This window comes from Scyliorhinus torazame, chromosome 13 (genome assembly GCF_047496885.1).
Source record: "Scyliorhinus torazame isolate Kashiwa2021f chromosome 13, sScyTor2.1, whole genome shotgun sequence".
NCBI lineage: Eukaryota > Metazoa > Chordata > Chondrichthyes > Carcharhiniformes > Scyliorhinidae > Scyliorhinus > Scyliorhinus torazame.
In genome coordinates, this window is record NC_092719.1 from 184,034,353 (window position 1) to 184,057,971 (window position 23,619).

The window sequence follows — 23,619 nt, forward strand, 5'->3', positions numbered from 1 at the left end:
AAGCTTCATGCTGTGGCTTTGCAGATGCTTTAATGAAAATATTTATTTGCTAAAGAAATTTCTGCTGTGATGACTTTAATTAGAAATGGAGGTTAAGTAATTTACATCTATTGTCTATATTCAATGTAGGAACAATTGCTTTTGATTGCTGTTGTATCAGGCAAAATATTCCACCAGTTGGCTACCTCAATTGCTGATATTCATATCACAGTATATTCTAATTGGTCAGTATATCCATGTAATCTCTTTACAGAATCATAGAATGGTTGCAGCAACAAAGGAGGCCATTCAGTCCATCATGCCTGTGCTAGCCCTCTAAAGGAAAAAGTCACCTAGTACCATTCCCCCATTGTCTTCCCGCAGCCCTGCAAATTCATCCTTTTCAGATAATCCAATACCTTTTGAAGACCTCAATTGAACCCTTCCTACACCCTGTACTCCAATGCATTCCAGGTCCTAAACATTTGCTGCATCAAAGATTTTTTTTCTTCCAGTCTCCATTGCTTCTTTTGACAATTATATTAAATCTGTTCCCCTGGTTCTTAACTTATCCACCAATGGGAACAGTTTCTCCCTACTTACTCTGCCCAGACCCCTCATGATTTTGAAAACCTTGATTAGATTTTAAATGTCTCTTCTCCAAGGAGAACATTTCCAACTTCCCAATCTGCCGATGCCCACGTAACTGGTTTGATGGAAATTAAACCTGTGCATCTTTTCTGCTCTCTCTCCCTCGCTCATGTACCTTTCCTTCCTTCCTAAAGTGTGATGCACAGAACTGGATTCAATACTCCAGTTGAGGTCAAACCGAGCAGATGCAGTATAATGTGGATACATGTGATGTCATCGACTGAGGACAGAGAAACAGAATGGCAGAGGATTATTTAAATGACGATAGATTGAGAAATATTGCTGCACAAAATGTCCTAATACACAGTCACAAAGCAACTGTGAGCCTTCATTGTAAGGGGGCTTGAGTACAGGAGCAAGGATGTCTTTCTTACTAGAGCTGTACAGGGCCTTGGTGAGACAACATCTAGAGTATAGTGTGCAATTTTGGTCTCATCTATGAAGGGATATGCTTGCCATAGAGTGAGTGCAGTGAAGATTGATCGGGCTGATTCCTGGGATGGAAGGATTGTAGTAGAGGGTCGATTGGGTCAACTGGGCCTGTATTCACTGCAGTTTAGAAGAATAAAATGTACGAAATTCTGACCGGGTTGGACGGACTGGATACAGGGATGTTGTTTCCTCTGGCTGGAGGACCTAGTGCAAGGGGTCACAGCGTTAGGAAAACAAAGGTAGTTTTAAGGGATTGATATTTGTATTGATAAACATTAGAAATAAGGTACAGTTTTATATGGGTTGAATTTAATGTTTCTGTGCCCGGAAGGATAAAACCTATAGTTAGATTCATGCTGAGCATGGCTGTTTGTATGTGTTGGGGTGGGTTTTAATTCCAACTGTGCTTCTATTGTGCTTAGAGAGGGCTACGATGTGAAGAATAAATAAATCAGTGGTTGCTTAGCAACTAAAGCCTTGTAAGGTAGAGAAACTTTTTAGTTTTAGATTAGCTAATTTTATGGCAATTGGAAATGGGTAGTGAGAGCGAAAGCAGCTCTCGCAGCTCTGCTAGAAACATTGGTTTTCGAAGGCTGGAGAGGGAACATCTCGCTCAACTTTGCCATAGAATTGCAAAAGTGCAGAGATCTGAAGAGCAATTAAGGAAACCAGAGAAGTGTTCAAGAAGTCTGGAGTTAAGTAAACAGAGACCATGTATTGTTCAGAAGAATTCAAGGAAAAGTAAACAATGTTCTGAGTTAAAGAGACCGTAATTAGATTCAGAGTGGGATAGCAGACTTCAGAGGTAGAAGGGATCCCATAGAAACTGATAAAGTTTTAACAGGATTAGACAGGGTAGATTCAGAAAGAATATTCTCAATGATGGGGGAGTCCAGAACTAGGGGTCATAGTTAAGTGGTGAATCTGTGAAATTCACGACCACAGAAAGTAATTGAGGCCCACACATTTGTATGATTTCAAGAAGGTATTAGATTTGGCTCTTGAGGCTAAAGGGATCGAGGGATATGGGGGCAAGGCGGGATCAGGATATTGAATTTGTTGATCAGCCATGATCATAATGAATAGCGGAGCAGGCTTGGAGGGCCGCATGATCTAATCCTGCTTCAATTTTCTATGTATGCTTCTGTATTTCTATGTATGCTTCTATATATGTTTCTAAATATCTGATGCCATTTTAATACAGTCTGGGAATTGAGAGTGAAAGCAGTTGCAAGCAGTTTGCACAGCAGTCAAGACAAATAAATCCTAAAGAGGCTGCTGTGAAATCCTGGACTGGATTTGCTGTTTTAAAAAAAGAAAGTAGAGCAGAAGCATTATTTAAAACTATCATTTGTAAAGCGTATGGTTTTTGAAATGGAAACCGCTAAGGGAAAGCATACTTATGAGATACTTGAGATAAGACTTTAAGACATTCATCTGGCAGATCTCTGAGGAGAAAATCACAGATGCTAACTTGGGTTCAGAATGCAGTGTGTATTGACCACAGTCATCCTGTGTGTTGAAAAGGGACTTTGTGTTAATGGGATCGTTGTAGCTTAAGGTGTACTTTGTAATCCTAAAATCTATGTGTATTAAGTAAGCAAAGGGGGAGGGATAAAGAAGTATTTTATAATAATCCAATTTGTTCATGTTTAGTAAATGTTTTTTCCTTGTTTTAAAAAGCGGTTCTGTGACACTTGCTCCTTTTTTTTTTATTTAAAAAAAACAAGTAAAGGTTATGGACTTTTGAGCCAGGTTTCCATTCTGGGATCTTCCCATCCAGTTTTAACATCAATTGGTATCGTAATAAAGGTCTCAGGATCCTGGGTGGGCCATTTAGGACTAAGATGAGGAGCAACTACTTCACTCGGAGGGTGGTGAACCCATGGAATTCACCACCTTTCATACACACAACCTCTACCAGTTAGAAGCACGAGCAGCAGATACATGGAAACACCACCACCTACACGTTCCCCTCCAAACTGCACATCATCCTGACTTGGAGCTATATCGCTGTTCCTTCACTGTTGCAGGGTAAAAATCGTAGAATCCTTCCAAACAGGACTGTGGATGTACCTGCATTACATGGAGTGCAGCAATTCAAGAGAGCAGATCACCACCATTTTCTCCAGGGCAAATAGGAGTGAGCAATAAAAATGCTGACCTAACCAGTGCCCACATCCCATAAAGAAAAACTAAAATTCCAATTTCTGCTCTTGCATTCCCTTTAGCATTGTACCCTTTATTTGATATTGTGCCTTTGCTGCCTTTCTATAAAATTCTACCAAATCTCCAGTGCTCTGACTGAGTATAAAAATTGGCAAGTCACTCTGCAGCTGTTCAGAACCTTGGTTAGGCCACATTTGGAATATTGCGCACAATTCTGGTCACCACACTACCAGAAGGATGTGGATTCTTTTGGAGAGGGTACAGAAGAGGTTTACCAGGATGTTGCCTGGCCTGGTGGATATTAGCTATGAGGAGAGTTTGGATAAACTCTTATTTATGGAGGTTGAGGGGTGACCTGTTAGAGGTTTACAAAATTGAGTGGCATGGACAGAATGGATAGTCAGACCAGGGTGGAAAATTCAATTACTAGTGGACATAAGTCAAGTATTTTTACACGGAGGGTGGTGAGTCCCTGGAGCACGGTGAAGGAGATAGTGGAAACAGATACGATAGTGGTGTTTAAGAGGCACCTCGACGAATACATGAATATGATGAGAATAGAGAGATACAGATCCCAGACGTGCAGAAGGTTTTAGTTTAGTCAGGCATCCTGATCAGAACAGGCATGGGGGGGCCGAAGGGCTTGTTCCTGTGCTGTAGAGTTCTCTGTACTCTTGTAACGAAGGAAGCCTGGAAAACCAAGGCCGATACCTGTACAATTTTCACTGTATACTTGGATGTATCTCATCCAGTCCTGGTGCCTTATCAACATTTATGTACAGACAGCCCATCCAATACGAACTCTTTTATCAACTTAAAACGCTTCCAAGCGCCTGAACGACATAACTTTTTAGGGAATATACCTTCACTGTACCAAATCCTAGTTCCGGCCCTGTTGTTGAAACCTTACAACAGTAATTGATTTGTGTGTGTTACTGACACTCAAATAAGGCTTTATCTTAACAATTTGAATAGTGGAGGAGCTGAAAAAGGAGGTGCTGGCGCCAATGCTGTTGGCGATCGAGGGGCTGAAGGAGACCCAGAAGACCCAGGCTGTGGAGCTTCGTGAGGTGAATGATAAAGTGAATACCAACGAGGACGAGATCCTGGGCCTGGCGGTAAAAATGGAGGCGCACGAGGCGGTGCACAGGAGGTGGGCCGAGAGAATTGAGGTCCTGGAGAACAGGTCGAGGAGGAAGAACCTCCGGATTCTGGGTCTTCCCGAAGGAGTGGAGGGAGCTGATGCCAGGGTGTACGTGAATACGATGCTCCATTCGCTGATGGGTGCGGAGGCCTCTCCGACCCCCCTGGAGCTGGAAGGGGCTCACCGGGTCCTGGCGAGGAGGCCCATGGCTGATGAGCCGCCAAGGGCGATAGTGGCAAGGTTCCATCGCTTCGCGGACAAAAAGTGTGCTGAGATAGGCCAAGAAGGTGCGGAGCAGTAGATGGGAGAACGTGGTGATCCGAGTATACCAGGATTGGAGCGCGGAGGTGGCAAAGAGGAGAGCTGGCTTCAACCGGGCCAAGGCGGTGCTGCATAAAAAGAGTCAGGTTCGGCATGCTGCAGCCTGCGCGACTGTGGGTCACTTATCAGGACCGACACCATTATTTTGAAACGCCAGAAGAGGCTTGGACCTTTATTCAGATGGAAAAACTGGACTCGAACTGAGGGGATGTGGTTGTATATGGGGTTGTAAATATGGATAAAGAATATTTCATGGTTGGGATGATGGATGGGGATGTGGGTAGAGTTCTGGTTGAAATTCCTAAAATTTCCTTTTTTCTTTTCTGTAGACAAGATGATGATGATGGGGAATGTGGGCGTCGGTGCTGGAGGGAGGTGAGACTCTGGGATGAGGGAGCTGGGATAATGGCTGCAACAGGAGCTGCGCCATAGGGGGCGGGGCTGGTTCAGGAAAGCGCGGGCTTTTTCCCGCGTTGAAAGGGGGGGGGGGGGGATGGAGGAAGGTAAGGAGGAGGAGTGACTCCCACACTGGGAGATCAACGGGAAGCCGGGGTCAGCAGAAGTCAGCTGACTCACGGAAGTAATATGGGGGGAAGCAAAAGAGCTGGATGTGGATCTAGGAGAGGGGGGGGGGGGGGGTTCTAGGGTTGCTGCTGTACTGTCCGAGGGGGAACTGAAAATGGAAGAGGTGGTCGGGGCGGGGGTTCCCCGCCTGGGGGACTGGAGGGTGCGAGAGGCGCGAGCATTGGACTGGTCTAAGATAGGAGATGGCTGGTTGGGGGGGGGTTGGGGGGGGGTAGGTAACCCCCCAATCCAGCTGATCACGTGGAATATGAGAGGCCTAAATGGGCCGGTTAAGAGGGCCCGAGTGTTCGCGCACCTAAAGGGACTGAAGGCAGACGTGGTCATGCTTCAGGAGACACATTTGAAGGGGGGCAGATCAGGTTAAGGAAGGGACGGGTGGGACAGGTGTTCCATTCGGGGCTGGATGCGAAGAATAGAGGGGTGGCAATACTGGTGGGAAAGGGGGTGTCGTTTGAGGCCAAGAACATAGTAGCAGACATGGGGGGCCGATACGTGACTGTGAGTGGTAGGTTGCAGGGGACAGAGTGGTACTGGTGAATGTATATGCCCCAAACTGGGACGATGCTGGATTCATGAAACGCATGTTGGGGCGTATTCCGGACCTGGGGGTAGGGAGTTTGATAATGGGTGGGGACTTTAAAACGGTGCTGGACCCAGCATTAGATCGTTCCAGATCTCGGACGGGGAAGAGGCCGGCTGCGGCCAAGGTGCTTAGGGCATTTATGGATCAGATGGGGGGAGAAGATCCGTGGAGATTTGCCAGGCCTTTGGCCAGAGAATTTTCTTTTTTCTCCCACGTGCATAAGGCCTACTCCCGGATAGATTTTTTTTGTTCTGGGCAGGGCATTGATCCCGAAAGTGGAGGGAACGGAGTATTCGGCCATAGCCATTTCAGACCATGCCCCGCACTGGGTGGAGCTGGGGGAGGAGAGGGACCAACGCCCGTTGTGGAGGTTGGATGTGGGACTGCTGGCAGACGAAGTGTGCGGGAGGGTGCGGGGGTGTATTGAAAGGTATCTGGAGGCTAACGACAACAGGGAGGTGCAGGTGGGAGTAGTATGGGAGGCGCTGAAGGCGGTGGTCAGGGGAGAGTTCATCTCCATCAGGGCTCACAGGGTAAAGACAGAGGGCATGGAACGGGAGAGGTTAGTGGGGGAGATTTTAAGTGTGGACAGGAGCTATGTAGAGGCTCCTGATGAGGGACTACTCTGGGAGAGACTAAGTCTCCAGATGGAGTTTGACCTGTTGACCACAGGGAAGGCAGAGGCACAGTGGAGGAAGGCACGGGGGGCGATTATATGAATATGGGGAGAAGGCGAGCCGGATGCTGACACACCAGCTCCGTAAGAGGATGGCAGCGAGGGAAATAGGTGGAGTCAAAGATGGCAGGGGAACTACTGTGCAGGGAAAGTGAATGAGGCTTTTAAGGCCTTTTACGAGGAACTGTATAGGTCCCAGCCCCCAGGGGGAAAAGAGGAGATGCGGCGATTCTTGGATCAGTTGAGGTTCCCAAGGGTGGAGGTGCAGGAGGTGGCTGGCTTGGGGGCGCCAATTGGGGTGGAGGAGCTGGTTAAAGGACTGGGGAGCATGCAGGCAGGTAAGGCCCCGGGGCCGGATGGGTTCCCGGTGGAGTTCTACAGGAAGTATGTAGACCTGTTAGCCCCGTTGCTGGTAAGGACCTTCAATGAATCAAGGGAGGGGGGGACCCTGCCCCTGACAATGTCGGAAGCGACGATCTCTTTGATCTTGAAGCGGGATAAGGACCCACTGCAATGTGGGTCGTATAGACCGATCTCGCTCCTCAACATAGATGCTAAGTTGCTGGTAAAAATGTTGGCCATGAGGATTGAGGACTGTGTCCTGGGGGTGATTCACGAGGACCAGACGGATTCGTAAAGGGTAGACAGTTAAATACTAATGTGCGAAGGCTCCTAAATGTGATATTGATGCCATCGGTGGAGGGAGAAGCGGAGATAGTGGCAGCCATGGACGCGGAGAAGGCCTTCGATCGGGTAGAGTGGGAGTATCTCTGGGAAGTGTTGACAAGGTTTGTGTTCGGGAGAGGGTTTATCAGTTGGGTTAAGCTCCTGTATAAAGCCCCGGTGGCGAGTGTGGTCACGAACCGGCGGAGGTTGGAGTATTTCTGGCTGTATCGAGGGACGAGTGCCCCCTGTCCCCTCTGCTGTTCGCATTAGCAATTGAACCTTTGGCCATGGCGTTAAGGGAGTCTGGGAAATGGAAGGGGGTGGTTTGAGGGGGAGAGGAACATCGAGTGTCGCTGTACGCAGACGACCTGTTGCTGTATGTGACGGATCCAGTGGAGGGGATGGTTGAGGTAATGCAGATCCTACAGGAGTTTGGAGACTTTTCGGGCTATAAGCTCAATGTGGGAAAGAGTGAGCTCTTTGTGATCCATCCGGGGGACCAGGGAAGAGGGGTAGAGGACCTACCGTTGAGGAGGGTGGAAAGGAGCTTTCGATACTTGGGGATTCAGGTAGCTAGGAGCTGGGGGGCACTGCACAAACTTAATTTGTTGCGGTTGGTGCAACAGATGGAGGAGAATTTTAAAAGGTGGGACATGTTGCCACTCTCACTGGCAGGTAGGGTATAATCGGTTAAAATGGTGGTCCTCCCGAGATTTCGCTTTGTATTCCAATGCCTCCCAATTGTGATCACTAAGGCCTTTTTTAAGAGGGTAAGCAGGAGCATTACGGGATTTGTGTGGGCGAGCAAGACACCGCGGGTAAGGAGGGGTTTTCTTGGAGCGGAGATGAGATAGAGGAGGGTTGACGTTGCCGAATTTGGGTGGTTATTATTGGGCAGCCAACGTGGCAATGATCCTAAGTGGGTGATGGAGGGAGAGGGGGCGGCGTGGAAGAGGTTGGAGATGGCGTCCTGCAAAGGAACGAACCTGGGGGCACTGGTGACGGCACCGCTGCTGCTCTCGCCGACGAGGTACACCACGAGCCCGGTGGTGGCGGCAACGTTAAAGATCTGGGGGCAGTGGAGACGGCACAGTGGTGCGACGGGAGCCTCGGTGTGGTCCCCGATTAGAGACTACCATCGGTTTGTCCCAGGAAGGATGGACGGGGGGTTTCAGAGCTGGCATCGGGCAGGGATTGGAAGAATGGGGGACCTGTTCATTGATGGGACGTTTGCGAGCTTAGGGGCGCTGGAGGAGAAGTTTGGGCTACCCCCGGGAAACGCTTTCAGGTACATGCAAGTTCGTGAGGCGGCAGGTGAGGGAATTTCCACTACTCCCGGCACAGGGGATTCAAGATAGGGTGATTTCGGGCGTATGGGTCGGAGAGGGCAAGGTGTCGGCGATATACCAGGAGATGAAAGAAGAGGGGGAGGCTTTGGTAGAGGAGCTGAAGGGTAAATGGGAAGAGGAGTTGGGGGAAGAGATTGAGGAGGGGCTATGGACTGATGCCCTAAGTAGGGTTAATTCCTCTGCCTCGTGTGCCAGGCTTAGCCTGATACAATTTAAGGTGGTTCATAGAGTGCATATGACGGGGGCGAGGTTGAGTAGGTTCTTTGGGGTGGAGGACAGATGTGAGAGGTGCTCAGGAAGTCCGGCGAACCATGTCCATATGTTTTGGCCATGCCCGGCACTGGAGGGGTTCTGGAGGGGAGTTGCGGGAACAATATCTAAGGTGGTGAAAGTCCGGGTCAAGCCAAGCTGGGGGCTAGCACTATTTGGAGTAGTGGACGAATCAGGAGTGCAGGAGGCGAAAGAGGCCGGCATTCTGGCCTTTGCGTCCCTAGTAGCCCGGCGAAGGATCTTGCTAATGTGGAAGGAGGCGAAGCCCCCCAGCGTGGAGGCCTGGATAAATGATATGGCAGGGTTTATCAAGTTGGAAAGGACAAAGTTTGCCTTGAGAGGGTCTGCGCAGGGGTTCTACAGGCGGTGGCAACCGTTCCTAGACCATCTCGCGGAGCGTTAGATGAAGGTCGGACAGCAGCAGCAGCAACCCAGAAGGGGTGGGGGGAGGGGGGGGGGTTCTCTGGGGGGCATTTGAGCAAGAAAACACATGAATGATCTGGAAACTGACGTACGGGAAGAATCCAATGTACAAAGTTTTGTATCTTATTGACTTGCCATGTTCATGTCTTGCCACGCGAGTTCTTTTTCTTTTCTTTGTTACGGGGGGGGGGGTTGTTTTTGTAAGGTGGAAAATATTGTTATTGAAAAATTCTTAATAAAAACATCTTTGTTTTTAAAAAAAAAAAACCAATTTGAGTATCTAAGTTTTGCAAACCAGTTTGTATTTTTTTCAGCTAAAGAAAGCAAGTTCTTGGTGTGGTGCTTTGAACATTTTTCTGCTGACGTGATCTTGTAGTTTGTGAAAATAAAAATGTGATTGTCATGTTAAATCATCACATCATTAATTTGCAATAGGCCTTTGTAAGCATTTACTTCTAAGCAATCATACAGCCACAGATCTTTTCCAATAGTGGAACAGGTTGCACAGAAAGCTTTTTGGTCCAGTGATGCTATCATTTGACAGGAAATGGGATGTGCAGTAATAAAAATAAGATGGTAGCAGTGGAGGAAAATTGTTAGAATTTTCTCGAGGTTAAAAAATCTATACATTTCCTATCAATCCGCAGGAATTATACAATTCAATAGATATAGAAATAATGAGCTCAATCTGGACAATATTAGGGAGCTTGGATACCGGTCCAGCTATTTTCCTGAAAACAGCTTATTTCTTTTGCTTCTGTTTTTGACCGCATTTTTGATGTGATGTCTCCTGGAAACTGGATAGATAGCACTCAATAAGAGTAACGTTTTCCCCACCACCTCTGAGATAACCTGAGTAGTGGCAAGTCATTATTCCAAATAGCTGGCTAATGACCAGTCTGGGCAGGCAATTCTCTGCCCTTTGTTTGGGAAAGTAAATGGGAAGGGGAGGAAGTGACCAAAGAAAGTGAAGAAAACACTTAAATTGGAAGTGCTCTTTTTTTTTGTGCAGTAAGACTGCACCTGCAAAGCAAAGAACTGGCGGTTTGTGTATCGCTATGCTGCTGCGGGATGGGTTAAAAGCATTATTGGTTGGAGCAAAGTGAATATGCAACAAGAGAAATTTAGTAATAGTCCCAATCAACTATTCATTACCTCTTTTGTTAGCTTTTACTAAATATTTCTAATTCTCTAATTGCTGAGAGTTGATGCACTGCAAATGAGTGACATGATCTTACTTTTGTGTAAATACTGGGCATTCGCGTTGCAAGAAAAGTCGAGGAGCATTTCTTGTGCATGTATGTAAACAGTCAGCACTTGAGAGAAACGTTCAATAAACTGAGGTTGAAGAAGCATGCTTTTACATTGAAAGTATCATAATAAGAATATATATTTTAATAATCCATTTGTTGAATTTTTCCTTTAATGGTTTACCGTGGCACTTTTCCACAGCAATTCCTGGCGAATTGGATGAATGTAGTCTGTTTGCGTCGCCTTGTTAATTCTGAGAATGTAAACTACGTTTTGGCTCATGCAGGTCGAGCCCATTTCATGATATCAGTAGCACAGTGTTTTGACCAACTGGAAGATTGAGTGGGCTGGAGTAAGAGTTCTATTTTCATTGCCTCCATCTTTCCAGTGGAAAAATATAGGCTCTCTGTGATAGTGGAGCTGAGTGGAACTTCCTGTATGGGAGGAATCGTGGATATGAATCCACACCCAATGCTTTGTATTTCTATAATACTGCTTGGTTTTTCCATCCAGCACGTTGAGTTCAGTGGGTGGCACTAGTTTTGAAGTAAAATCACTGATCTCATTCTGTAAATATGGACATGCTGACAGTCATGGGTCTCTACTTGTGTATTAGGGTGGTCCCATTTCCTCAAGATGATTCTCTGGTAGCCTTTGCTGAAGAAGGCTTCCCAAGGGTTAATCCAGATGTCAAAAACATGTAGAACAGATGTTAATTGTGTGCAGTGGAGCTACAGTAGAAGGACATTTGCTTGAAGTTGGCCTATAAAGTCATCTATCAAAAAGATAGCTCCATGTATTTGGGGAAACTAACTCCTGACATTCCATAGAATCCCTACAGTGCAGAAGGAGGCCATTTGGCCCGTTTCTGCACCGACACTCCAAAAGAGCGCTTTTCCCAGGCCCACTGCCCCACACACCCCGCCCTATCCCTGTAACCAGATAGTCTAAATGCCACATGCCTGAACACTAAGGTGTAATTTAGCATTAGCATGGCCAATTGACCTAACCTGCACATCTTTGGACTGTGGGAGGAAAACAGAGCACTCAGAGCGAACCCACGCAGACACTGGGAGAATGTGCAAACTCCACACAGACAATCACCGGAGGCCAGAATTGAACCCGGGTTCCTGCCGCTGTGTGGCAGCAGTGATGACTACTGTGACGCCATGTCAGTGTTGCTAGCTCGTGTTGATAGCTAAGGCTGCTTGGACACTCAACTGCTAAACTGTGAAGCAAAAGTCTGGAGCCCTCTGACAGTCCAGCAGGCCTAGCCTCCAACCACATAATGATTGTACTCCCATTCCTGCTTACATCCTATCTTGCTCCCTCAGCCTCATTCCTCCCACCACACCCAAGACTCTTCGAGTGTGGTCTTTTTGGTGCCAAGCTATTCTGATTTTTGTGGTGTTGAGCCATTTTTTTGGATTAACTCTTAAACCACTTCCTATGTTGTCCTTAGCCCCAAGAAGCACAACACATTATTGTAAAACTTCTGACTTCCCTCTCTTGCTTGACCTCTCCCCTTTTCCTCTTCATTATCCCTACTTGTATCAATGCTGCCATTCAATGATTTTGATTGTATAGCACAATCATTCTAATACACACTCACCCAATTCCTCGGTTACATATGCCCTCTGAAAAGTTGTTTACATTGTGTGCCGAACAACATCAGAGTTAGCATAAGGTTGCATAACATCTGCAAGCCAGGTTCGGTTTGAGTTTTGCGAGAACTCTTGGCTTTGTTGTGGGTGATTCTGAATCCACATAAACCTAATGGGTTGTGCATTCTTCTATTCCCTGATGAATTTAAGAAAATATATATATATATATATATATATGCCGTTTACAGGGATCTGATCATGGAAGTACGGACTTGTGGGAGTTATGGTATTATAATTCCCCCTTGTTAAAATCTGTATTGCCGTGTTCGATATTTGAATGGGTAAAGGGGCCCAAACCAGATTTGTGTCATGCTATTCTTAAACGGAAGGAAGCTGAAATAATCCCAATAGTGTATTGTGACTTTCCATCTTTAGATAGAATTGATTATGATGCAAATGACGGATGTGATTTTTCTTAAATTTGGTCCAGAGAATGGTAACTGTAATAATATTTGTGCAGCCAATGTATTGAGCAATAATTTGAGATGCTACCAAAAGTTCCAATGATAAGGAAAGTGTTCAAAGGCAATTTGGTTGATAAGACCATAAGACAAAGGAGCAGAATTGGGCCACTCGGTCCATCGGGTCTGCTCCGTCATTCAATCATGGCTGATATTTTTCTCATTCCCATTCTCCTGCCTTCTCCCCATAACCCCTGATCCCCTTATTAATCAAGAACCTATCTATCTCTGTATTAAAGACACTCCGTGATTTGGCCTCCACAGCCTTCTGCGGCAAAGAGTCCAACAGATTCACCACCCTCTGGCTGAAGAAATTCCTCTTCATCTCTGTTTTGAAGGGTCGTCCCTTTAGTCCGAGATTGTGTCCTCTGGTTCTAGTGTTTCCTACAAGTGGGAACATCCTCTCCACGTCCATTCTATCCAGGCCTCGCAGTATCCTGTAAGTTTCAAATAAGATCCCCCCTCATCCTTCTAAACTCCGAGTACAGACCCAGAGTCCTCAACCTTTACTGATACGACAAGCTCTTCATTCTTTCTTGTGCACCTCCTCTGGATCCTTTCCAAAGCTAGCATATCCTTCCTTAGATACTTTCTCTTTGGTGAGTATTGCAATGTAAGAATTAAATGCAGTTGAATTTTTGAGGAATAGATTTGCTGTACACATCCTTAAACATTTTCAGCGCTCATGATTGATCTTTTTCTTCTTCCCCCAAATTACTTTTTACCCATGTAGCGCAGTGCCAGGCCTTTGGGAGTCAAAAGTACTTGGATTGCTGTGCTTGGAGCTGTTGAATCAAGAATTGAAATAAAACGCAACATGCCCGATGGGTCAAGCAGCATCTGTGAAGGGAGAAACCAGGAGCTCGATTCTCTGTTTTTGGGACCATGGCCCCATGCTGTGGTAAAGACTGTGGACTTTCACGCCAGAAAAACTGGTGTGGAAGGGCCACATATTCCTAGCCCTGCAGGGGGCTAGCAGGGGCCCGCCGTAAATCTAGCAGCTTTTGATACGGGCCGCCGCAATTCCGGGTCAGAGGCCGCGCACGATGGCTGCCTTCAGAGGCCGCGGCGAGCTTCATGGCGGACTCCGACTGCGGAGTTGGACATTAAAATTAGAGCTCCCTGATCGGTCTAAAAATCGACCTCCCCCCGAGAAATGGATTCTCCGTCCTGCAAGTTCGGCGTCGGGGTGCGGAGAATGCAGCCCAAGAGTTTCAAGTCCCCTTTCATTGTTACTGGACCTTGATATTGAATTGAATCACAGAATCATTTGTTGATTGTCCTATGAGGACAACATATGCATGATGTCTGCAGAGGAAGTATCAATATGTAATATGTTTAATGGATTCTGTCTGAGTGACCTATGGCTATAAAGTAAATCAGGAGATATTTTTATTTTGCATTTTAAGATAATAGATTGCTACTTGTAGTTTGATGGAATAATTCCATTGTGCAATCATGAAAATTTTGTCCAAATTTATTTCCTAACTTATTATGGGCTGTCTCGAATTGTATTCCTTTCTAAATCAACAACAGCTTGTACTTGTATAGCATCTTTCAGGTAATAAAACGTCCCAAGGCGATTCACGGTGGCATAAAACAAAATATGACGCTGAACCACGTGAGAAAAATATTGGAGCAGACCACCAAAAGCTTAGCCAAAAAGGTGGGTTTTAAGGAGAGCTTTTCCAAGGAGGAATACAAGGTAGAGAGGTACTGCAGACCTTGGGGGCCGGGTTAACTGAAGGCATGGCCAACAACCTTGGATCAATTGAAATCAGGAATTAGTAAGAGTATCCAAATCATTTTTTTTCCAATTAAGGGGCAATTTAGCGTGGCCAATTTGCCTAACCTGCACATCTTTGGGTTGTGGGGATGAGACCCACGCAGACAAAAGGAGAATGTGCAAACTCCACATGGACAGTTACCCTGAGCCAGGATCAAACCTGGGTCCACAGTGCCTTGGGGCAGCAGTGCTAACCACTGTGGCAGTGACCTGGAGCTAGGATCGAACTGGGTCCGCAGTGCCGTGAGGCAGCAGTGCTAGCCACTGTGCCTCCATGCTGCCCCAATTGAAATAAGGAATGTCCAAGAGGCCAGAATTAGAGGAGTGCAAAGGTCTAGAGGAGATATGCAGCCTTGGAGGGACTTGAAATCAAGGCCGGGAATCTGAAAAGAAAGGTGTTGTTTATCCGGGAGCCAAGTGTAGATTCACCAAACGCTTGGGCAATGGGTGAATGGCCTCGGGTTTGAGGTAGGGCACGGACAGCAGAGTTTTGGATGCTCTGAGATTTATGGAGGGTTAGAATATGGGAGGCTGGCCAGGAATGAATAGTCCAATCAAGAAGTAATGAAAGCCTAGCTGAGGATTTCCGAAACAGAAAAGTGGAGATCATCAGATGGGTGAAAATTGGACTGAAATACACAAGCGCTTATATATACAAATGTATGCACTTTCAATTGGAACTCCTTGAAGTATGTGAAAAAAGTCAATTTTCTAATGGCATTTCAAAGCAATTACATGGATGGTTCTGGATTACTGAGTTCCTTAAAGCTGAAGTTGTTTTTTTGTTACCAGTAATTAATCAAGTGATCCAAGTTCCAAGACTTTTATCTGATGCATAAATCATTTTACATTCTCACTTATCTGCATGATACAATGTTCAGTTTCTGACAGCAGCAATTGATGAGATGGATGCTTCACGATATTTGGATATCCAATCTGGCTTAAATTGCATGGAATTGTCGGAGATTGGCTAATGGACTAAAATGGGAAAAATTACTCTCATCGAGATTTGAAGTTTTCCGCCAAGTATGTGTGCATCATCCTGGAAAGTGTTGCACATGAGAAGTACGTGTCAAATTCGGCTCATGGAAGCAGAAATGAAAGCTCTCAATCAAAAATCAACGTTCTGTTACGAATGGGGCCAGTAGTAGCAAGGTGGGGGGAAAAGAATTAATTAAAGTAACTTCAATAATTTTGGCAAACCTTCTGGTCAACATTTTGGAAAGGGTAGTAACATAAAGAGAATGCAATGGGGTCACGGTTGTTAATGCACTTGTAATACTGGCTTCTACCTTGGTCCCTCAGAGGACACAAACTCACATTTCGCTGTGTAAGTTTGAGAATTTTAAAATAAAAAGCTGGTATCTGAAGTTGTCGAATTGCTAAATCCAGCTGATTCACTTATGCTCATTAGGGAAGGAACCTTCCTGAAAGTGACTCCAGTCCCAAACCAACATATGTTGACTTTTAACTACCTTAACACTAGCAGTTCCTTCTGTTTTATTGGGAACTGTATTGGCCTGTTGTACCACCCCCACACCTCACCACTCAACTGGGCCAAATAATCACGTAGCTATGTGATCCTGAAACTTTTATGTGTTTACTTTAGAGGAATTAAGAGGAAAGAATGGAGATAGAGGTTGAAAGTAGAGCAGTTGATCAAGCATATAATAAGGGCGGCACGGTAGCATAGTGATAAACATTGTTGTTTCACAGTACCAGGGTTCGATTCCTGGCTTGAGTCACTGTCTGTGCGGAGTCTGTACGTTCCCACTGTGTCGGCGTGGGTTTCCTCTGGATGCTCTGGTTTCCTTCCACAAGTCCCGAAAGACGTGCTGTTAGGTAATTTAGACATTCTAAATTCCCTCTCCGTGTACCCGAACAGGCGCTGGAATGTGGTGTCTAGGGGATTTTGACAGTAACTTCATTGCAGTGTTGATGTAAGCCTACTTGTGACAATAAAGATTATTATTATTCTCCAACATTTGAAGTACAAATTTATTTACTTAAATAAGTCAACATTCATCTTCTAAATATGGCTGGTTTAGCTCACTGGGCTAAGTGGCTGGTTTGTGATGCAGAACAAGGCCAGCAGCGCGCGTTCAATTCCCGTACCAGCTTACCTGAACAGGTGCCGGAATGTGACGACTTGGGGCTTTTCGCAGTAACTTCATACAATTAACGGTTATTATTATTATAATAAATGCGTGTCATACATTTTCATGTTCTCATGCTGTACATTGCACAAACCAATCCCGCTCCCCCACTGTTGTCTGCTCCATGGCCACCTGTATGTCCCCAATACCAAATCAGAGTAAAGAGATTCTGCTTTAATTCGGGTGTTTTGTCTGCTGGAATTCACAACTGCCTCAAAGTGACCCTGTGTTATATTTGCTCAACTGCTCTATTTTCAACATCCATTTCCATTCGTTCCTCTTAATTCTTCTAAAGTAAAACTGGTTCTTGAAAGTCATGAGAAGGCCTCCACTTCAAAAATGCTTTTGGCGTGTGGATAGAACATTAGGAATTAGCTGGTACTTGTATAGATACTGGCTGAGTGTCTTGTGCATAGTTGATGTATTTGGAGCTTGGAATTCCCATTAAACAGAATAATGTCGACAGAATTAAAAATAATTTACAGAGGGAGAAGCTTTGCGTTAACACAACTAGTAAAAGTATAAATGCCGTGGTTGTGTAAATACAAGTCCCGAAGGACATGCTGTTAGGTGAATTGGGCATTCTGAATTCTCCCTCCGTGTACCTGAACAGGTGTTGGAGTGTGGCGACTAGGGGATTTTCACAGTAACTTCATTGCAGTGTAAGTGTAAACCTACTTGTGACAGTAATAAAGATTATTATTACAAAGATGATTATTCCCTGGTACCTGCCTTCAGCCATATTATCTTTCACCGCCTGTACTCAGTATTGTGGTTCAGCTAGTTTAGTGTGGTTAATAAGATATAATAATTGGACTTCCGGTGGCCGCCATGAGGGACTAGGTCGCACGTTTGGTGGCTCCCGCTCGTGACTGACTTTTTGGACCTTTTCCCCCCGACTTTCTTCGGAATTTTGTTGAGAGGCTGGTGGTGGATGAGACTGTGAGGAGGAATCCCACCTAGTATACGGAGACAGTGTACAGAAGTGGACGTAAGGGAAGGAAGAACCGAATCAAGCAGACACGTGCAGATTCTGCAGCAAAGGAAAGCATGGCGGACCTGCAGAATACTGGCTCGGTGGCCCAGTGGACACCGGACCAACTGGTGGAGTTTATTCGGAAGGGCTTTGCCAAGCAAAAAAAGGACTGCCTGGACCCGATCAAGGAGTTGATCACTCGGGTGGAGGAGAGACTGGAAGCCCAAGATCGGGCGGTCCAGAAGGTGGAGGAAATGTTGACTGAGCATGAGGAACATCTAACTGTGCTGGAGGCACAGGTGGGCCTGATGAAAGAACTGAAAGAAAAGGCTGCAAGACAAGGTGGAGGACCTAGAGACTAGGTCCCACCGGCAAAACTTGAGGATTGTTGGCCTCCCTGAGGGAACGGACACACGGGCTTATGTGGCGAATATGCTCGAGAAGTTAATGGGCGATGGGTCGTTTTCTAGACCCCTGGAAGTGGACAGAGCGCACTGAACGCTTGCGAGGTTGCCGCGGGCGAATGAGCCACCGAGCCGATGGTGGTATGAATGCACAGATTCCTGGATAAGGAGCAGATTTTGCGTTGGGCCAAGCAGACGCAGAGCTGTAAGTGGGAGAATAACATTCTGCGCATCTACCAAGATCTGGGTGCAGACCTGGCCAAGAGAAGAGTGGGTTTCAACCGAGTGAAATCGCCTCTTTTCAAGAGGAAGGTGAAGTTTGGTCTACTTTATCCAGCTCGTTTATGGGTCACCTATGAAGAGCGGCAATTTTACTTTGTGTCGCCGGATGAAGCAATGGACTTTGTGAAAAGCAAAGGTCTAGATTGAGACTGAGGTGACATCTTTGCTGTAGGGATTCTGCTAAAATTGTTCTTACTTCTGCACTAAATGAGAAATGCCTTTTGTAACCTTTTTGTTTCTGGGCTGTTGCGAAGTTTTGTGAGTTAACTTTATACTGGTGGGGGAAGGGTGGGTGAATCTTTGATGTTTTTCTTTGGATGTGTTTGGGTGGAAACGTGCCTTTTGAATAGATATGTCCAAGCGGGAGGGGGAGGGAACAATAGGGGGTAAGATGTTGGTGCCATTGGGGGGGGGTGGGGGAGGTGTCACCAAGCCAGCTGGGTGGGTTGGCTCACGGAAGCGCAGATGTTTAGTTTGTTCAAGGGGGTTGCATTTATTGTGCTGTTAACGGGGGGGGGGGGGGGGAATTGCCCTGCTGACAGCGGAGGGATGGTTGCTTGGAGATAAATGAGTGGTCGAGGATGGAAGCTACCTGCGGGCGGGCCGGAGGGAGCATGTGGCGCGAACTGGAGGCTAGCCTAGGAAGGGGGATGGTTGAACGGTGTTGGGGGGGGGGGGGCTTAATGGGGCGGTTAAGAGGGCTCGTGTGTTCGCACATCTGAGGGGATTGATGGCGGACGTGGTAATGCTACAGGCGACACACCTCAGACCAGACTGAAGAAGGGATGGGTCGGGCAGGTATTTCACTCTGGGCTGGACTCCAGAGGGGTCGCGATCCTGATTAACAAGCGGGTGTCATTTAAGGCGGGGAGAATTGTTGCGGGTATGGGGGTAGATATATCCTGGTTAGCTGGAGGGGTTGATGGTGGTGTTTGTAATGGTTATAAACCAAACTGGGATGATGTGGAGTTTGTAAGACGGATATTAGGAAAGATCCCAGATCTGGATTCACACAAGCTGATCATGAGTTGGGGGGACTTCAATACGGTCAATGACCCAAGGCTGGACCGGTCGAGTTCAAGGACAGGCAGTGTGCCGGCAATGGCGAAGGAACTAAAGGGGTTCATGGAGCAGATGGGTGGGGCAGACCCAGGGAGGTTTGGATGGCCAAGAGCGAGGGAGTTCTCGTTCTTCTCATGTACATAAATAAAGTATACTCCCGGATCGACTTAAAAAAAAAAAAAAAAATTTTAAATTTTTTTTTTATAGAGTACCCAATTCATTTTTCCAATGAAGGGGCAATTTAGCATGGCCAATCCACCAAACCTGCACATCTTTGGGTTGTGGGGGCGAAACCCACGCCAACACTGGGAGAATGTGCAAACTCCACACAGACAGTGACCCAGAGCCGGGACCGAACCTGGGACCTCGGCGCCGTGAGGTAACAGGACTAACCCACTGCGCCACCGTGCTGCCCCGACATTTTTAGTTTGAACGGGTCTTTACTGGCGGGGTAGTTGTCACGAGTATTCGGCGATTGCTGTGTCGGACCATGCCCCACATTGGGTGGACCTACATGTGAGCAAGGAGGGTGGTCAGTGCCTGCAATGGAGATTGGATGTGGGACTGTTAGCGGACGAGGGGATGTGCGGGCAGGTGAGGGAATCCATCCAGAACCACCTGGAGATTAACAATACGGGAGAGGTCTCAACAGCAATGGTTTGGGACGCACTGAAGGCAGTGGTCAGAGGGGACCTGATTTCAATTCAGGCCCATCGGGAGAGGGCAGAGGCGGATAGGTTGGTCGGGGAAATACTTCAGGTAGACGAGGTATGCAGAGGCCCCGGAAGTAGGATTACCGAAGGAACGACGGAGGTTACAGGTGGAATTTGGCTTGTTATCTACGGAGAAGGTGGTGGAGCAGTTGAGGAAGGCGAGGGGGGTGATATGAGTATGGAGAGAAGGCTAGTAGAATGCTGGCGCACCAGCTCAGGAAAAGGGAGGCAGATAAGGTGAGTGAAGGACAGAGGAGGGAACACAATCTTGGACCCAGCAGGGGTTAACGAGTTGAAGGAGTTCTGCAGCACGCTATATGAGTCGGAACCCCCAGTGGGAGTGGAAGGAATGAGGCAATTTCTGGGAGGGCTGGAGTTCCCGAAGGTGGACGAAGGGCTGGGAGCCCCGATAGGGATTGAAGAAATAGCAGACGGACTAGAAGCCATGAAGTCGGGCAAGGCCCCGGGACCAGATGGTTACCCAGTGGAGTTTTATAAAAAGTTCTCAGATGCTGGGCCCACTGTTGGTGAGGACGTTTAACGAGGCAAGGGTGTTCTTCCCCCGACAATGTCACAGGCCTCGATCTCACTGATCCTGAAGTGGGAGAAGGACTCTGAGCTATGCGGGTCTTACAGGCCGATCTCACTGTTGAATGTTGATGCCAAACTGTTAGCGAAAATCTTGTCCTCAAGGATAGAAGACTGTGTCCCGGAGGTGATGGGGGAAGACCAGACTGGGTTCGTTAAGGGTAGGCAGCTAACGGCCAATGTTCGAAGGCTCTTGGATGTAATCATGATGCCCCAGAGGGAAAGGAGTTGGAGGTAGTCGTCACAATGGATGCAGAGAAGGCCTTTGACTGGGTGGAATGGAACTATCTGTGGGAGGTGTTGGGGCGGTTCGGGTTTGGCAGGGTTTCATCGACTGGGTCAGGCTGCTGGACCAGGCACCAGAGGCGAATGTGCGAACGAACCAGCTGATGTCGGGCTATTTTAGACTGCACCAGGGGACTAGTCAGGGATGCCCCCTCTCTCCGCTGTTGTTCGCTCTGGCCATTGAGCCACTGGCTACGGCGTTAAGAGCTTGAAGGGGCCGGTCGAGGGTGGGGGGAACACAGGGTCTTGTTATACGCCACCGACCTGCTCCTGTATCTTTCCGAACCGTTAAGAGGGGATGGGAGAGATCATGAGGATTTTAGAGGAATTTGGCTGTTTTTCAGGGTACAAATTGACCATGGGGAAAAGCGAGATGTTTGCGATCCAGTCAAGGGGGCAGGAGAGGAGACTGGGAGAGCTGCCGTTCAGAGTGGTGGGAGGAAGCTTCCGTTATTTAGGGATCCAGGTGGCATGAGACTGGGGGCTGTTACATAAACTAAACGTGACCCAGTTAGTGGAACAAATGAAAGAGGACTTCTGAAGGTGGGATATGCTCCCGTTATCACTGGCGGGGAGGGTACAGACAGTGAAAATGACGGTCCTCCCGAGATTCCTGTTTGTTTTTCAGTGCCTACACATCTTTATCCCAGAGGCCTTTTACAAGCGGGTAAATAAGGTGATCTCCGGTTTTGTTTGGGCGGGTAAAACACTGCGAGTGAAGGTGATGCCGGGGGGCTGGCGCTGCGGAACTTTAGCTACTATTACTGGGCGGCAAATATAGCCATGGTTAGGAGGTGGGTAGTGGGGGAAGGTTCGGTTTGGGAGCGAGTAGAGGCAGCATCTTGTAAGGACATGAGTTTAGGGGCATTGATCACGGTACCTCTGCTGTTCTCACTCACCCGGTACTCCACAAGCCCAGTGGTAGTGGCGGCCCTGAGAGTCTGGGAGCAGTGGAGGGAACATGTGAGAGCGGAGGCAGCATCGGTTTGGGCTCCAATCTGTAGCAACCATCGGTTTGCCCCAAGGGAGACTTGATGGAGGGTTTCGGGGATGGCAGAGAGCAGGGATCGGAAGGATGTGAGATTTGTTTATAGATGGGAGCTTCTCCGGTTTGAGGGAGTTAGAGGAGAAGTTTGAGTTGACAGGAGGGAATGGGTTTAGATATCTGCAGATTCGGGACTTTTTGCGAAGGCAGGTTCCAACCTTCCCGCTCCTACCGCCATGGGGGATACAAGATAGGGTAATTTCTAGAGTATGGCTGGGAGAGGGGAAGGTCTCCGATATGTATAAAGAATAAAGGCATCATGGAGTCCGAGGAAACGTAGACACAGGAGCTAAAGCACAAATGGGAGGATGTGTTAGGCGGAGAGATAGAGGCAGGTCTCTGGGCGGATGCGTTAAGCAGGGTCAATACGTCCACATCATGCGCCAGGCTCAGCCTGTTACAATTTAAGGTTGTTCGCCGGGCACACATGACAGTTGCCCGGACGAGCGCGTTTTTGGGGATAGAAGACAGGTGTGCAGAAGGGCCAGCAAACCATGTCCACATGTTTTTGGCATGTTCGAAGCTTCGGGGATTCTGGCAGGGGTTTGTAGATGTCATGTCCATGGTGTTAAAAACAAGGGTGGTACCGAGTCCAGGGGTGGCGATTTTCGGAGTGGCGGAGGACCCGGAAGCCCAGGGGGCGAGCGAGGCCGACGTCTTGGCCTTTGCCTCCCTGGTAGCCCGGAGACGGATACTATTAGCTTGGAGGGACTCGTAGTCCCCGAAGTCAGAGACCTGGGTCAATGACATGGCTGGTTTCTCATTCTTGAGAAAATCATGTTCGCCCTGAGAGGGTTAATGCTAGGGTTCGTCCAGAGGTGGCAACCGTTTGCCGACATCTTTAGCGGGGTGGGCGGGTGGTTTGTCTAGATTACTGTTCTAGGAAGGTGCGACCTGTGAAGAGGATCTTTGCATTATGTTTATAGTTGTTTGTATATGGTTTACTGTTACTGTTATAAAATCACACATGCCTTAATAAAATATTTTACATAAAAAATAAGGTATAATAATTGTTGTAGAATGTCCCTTTTAAAGGCAGAGAATAGGATTGGGAAAGAAAGAAGTTACTAATGGGGAATTTACTTTCTATTTTACAACTTAAATTGGGTACTTTACCCATCCTCACCTGAAGGTGGTGCTGTGCTGTTACTTAGCTGCACAAATCTAACCAATGAACTCGTGCAAATTATTCAACCGAAGCTATAACCGACTGGCCTGCTGGACATCTTCCATAGAGACTAGAAGCTCATGCTTCCAGCATGGAATGCTGAGCATCAGCCAGCGTTTTGGTAGAAACCATAGCCAGGTGCAGAAGCTTCAGTGTGCAGTACCGTGTTGCCATCCATAAAGCACATCTGATTCATAGAAAGGATGCCCGTCTCATCACAAGTTCAAGGATAGCAAGGGGTTATTTTATAATTGAATGGACATTCTGAAGGGAAAACACCAAGGTGGTGCCGGGTTTTGATCTGGCTGAGGCCATGGAGTGGAGGTGCATCAGTTCAATAGGATGCCAATAAGGTTGGTGATGTTATCCCTTTGTGGGTGCTTTGAATGGGAAGATTAGTGATGTGGTTACTGCTTGTACCAATTGACCCATTTCCAGTACAAAGTTGGAGCCCACTATGCCTTTATTCCCAGCAACTAAATTTCGCTAAAATGTACAGATGTGTATGATGCATTCACATTTTCTTTCAT

General features: G+C 47.1%; 1 protein-coding gene across 2 annotated transcripts in view; it reads left to right on the forward strand.

Moving 5' to 3' along the window:
* Nucleotides 1-23,619, forward strand: part of iqsec1b (IQ motif and Sec7 domain ArfGEF 1b) — a 659,149-nt gene that overhangs the window by 162,934 nt on the left and 472,596 nt on the right. The window lies entirely within an intron of this gene.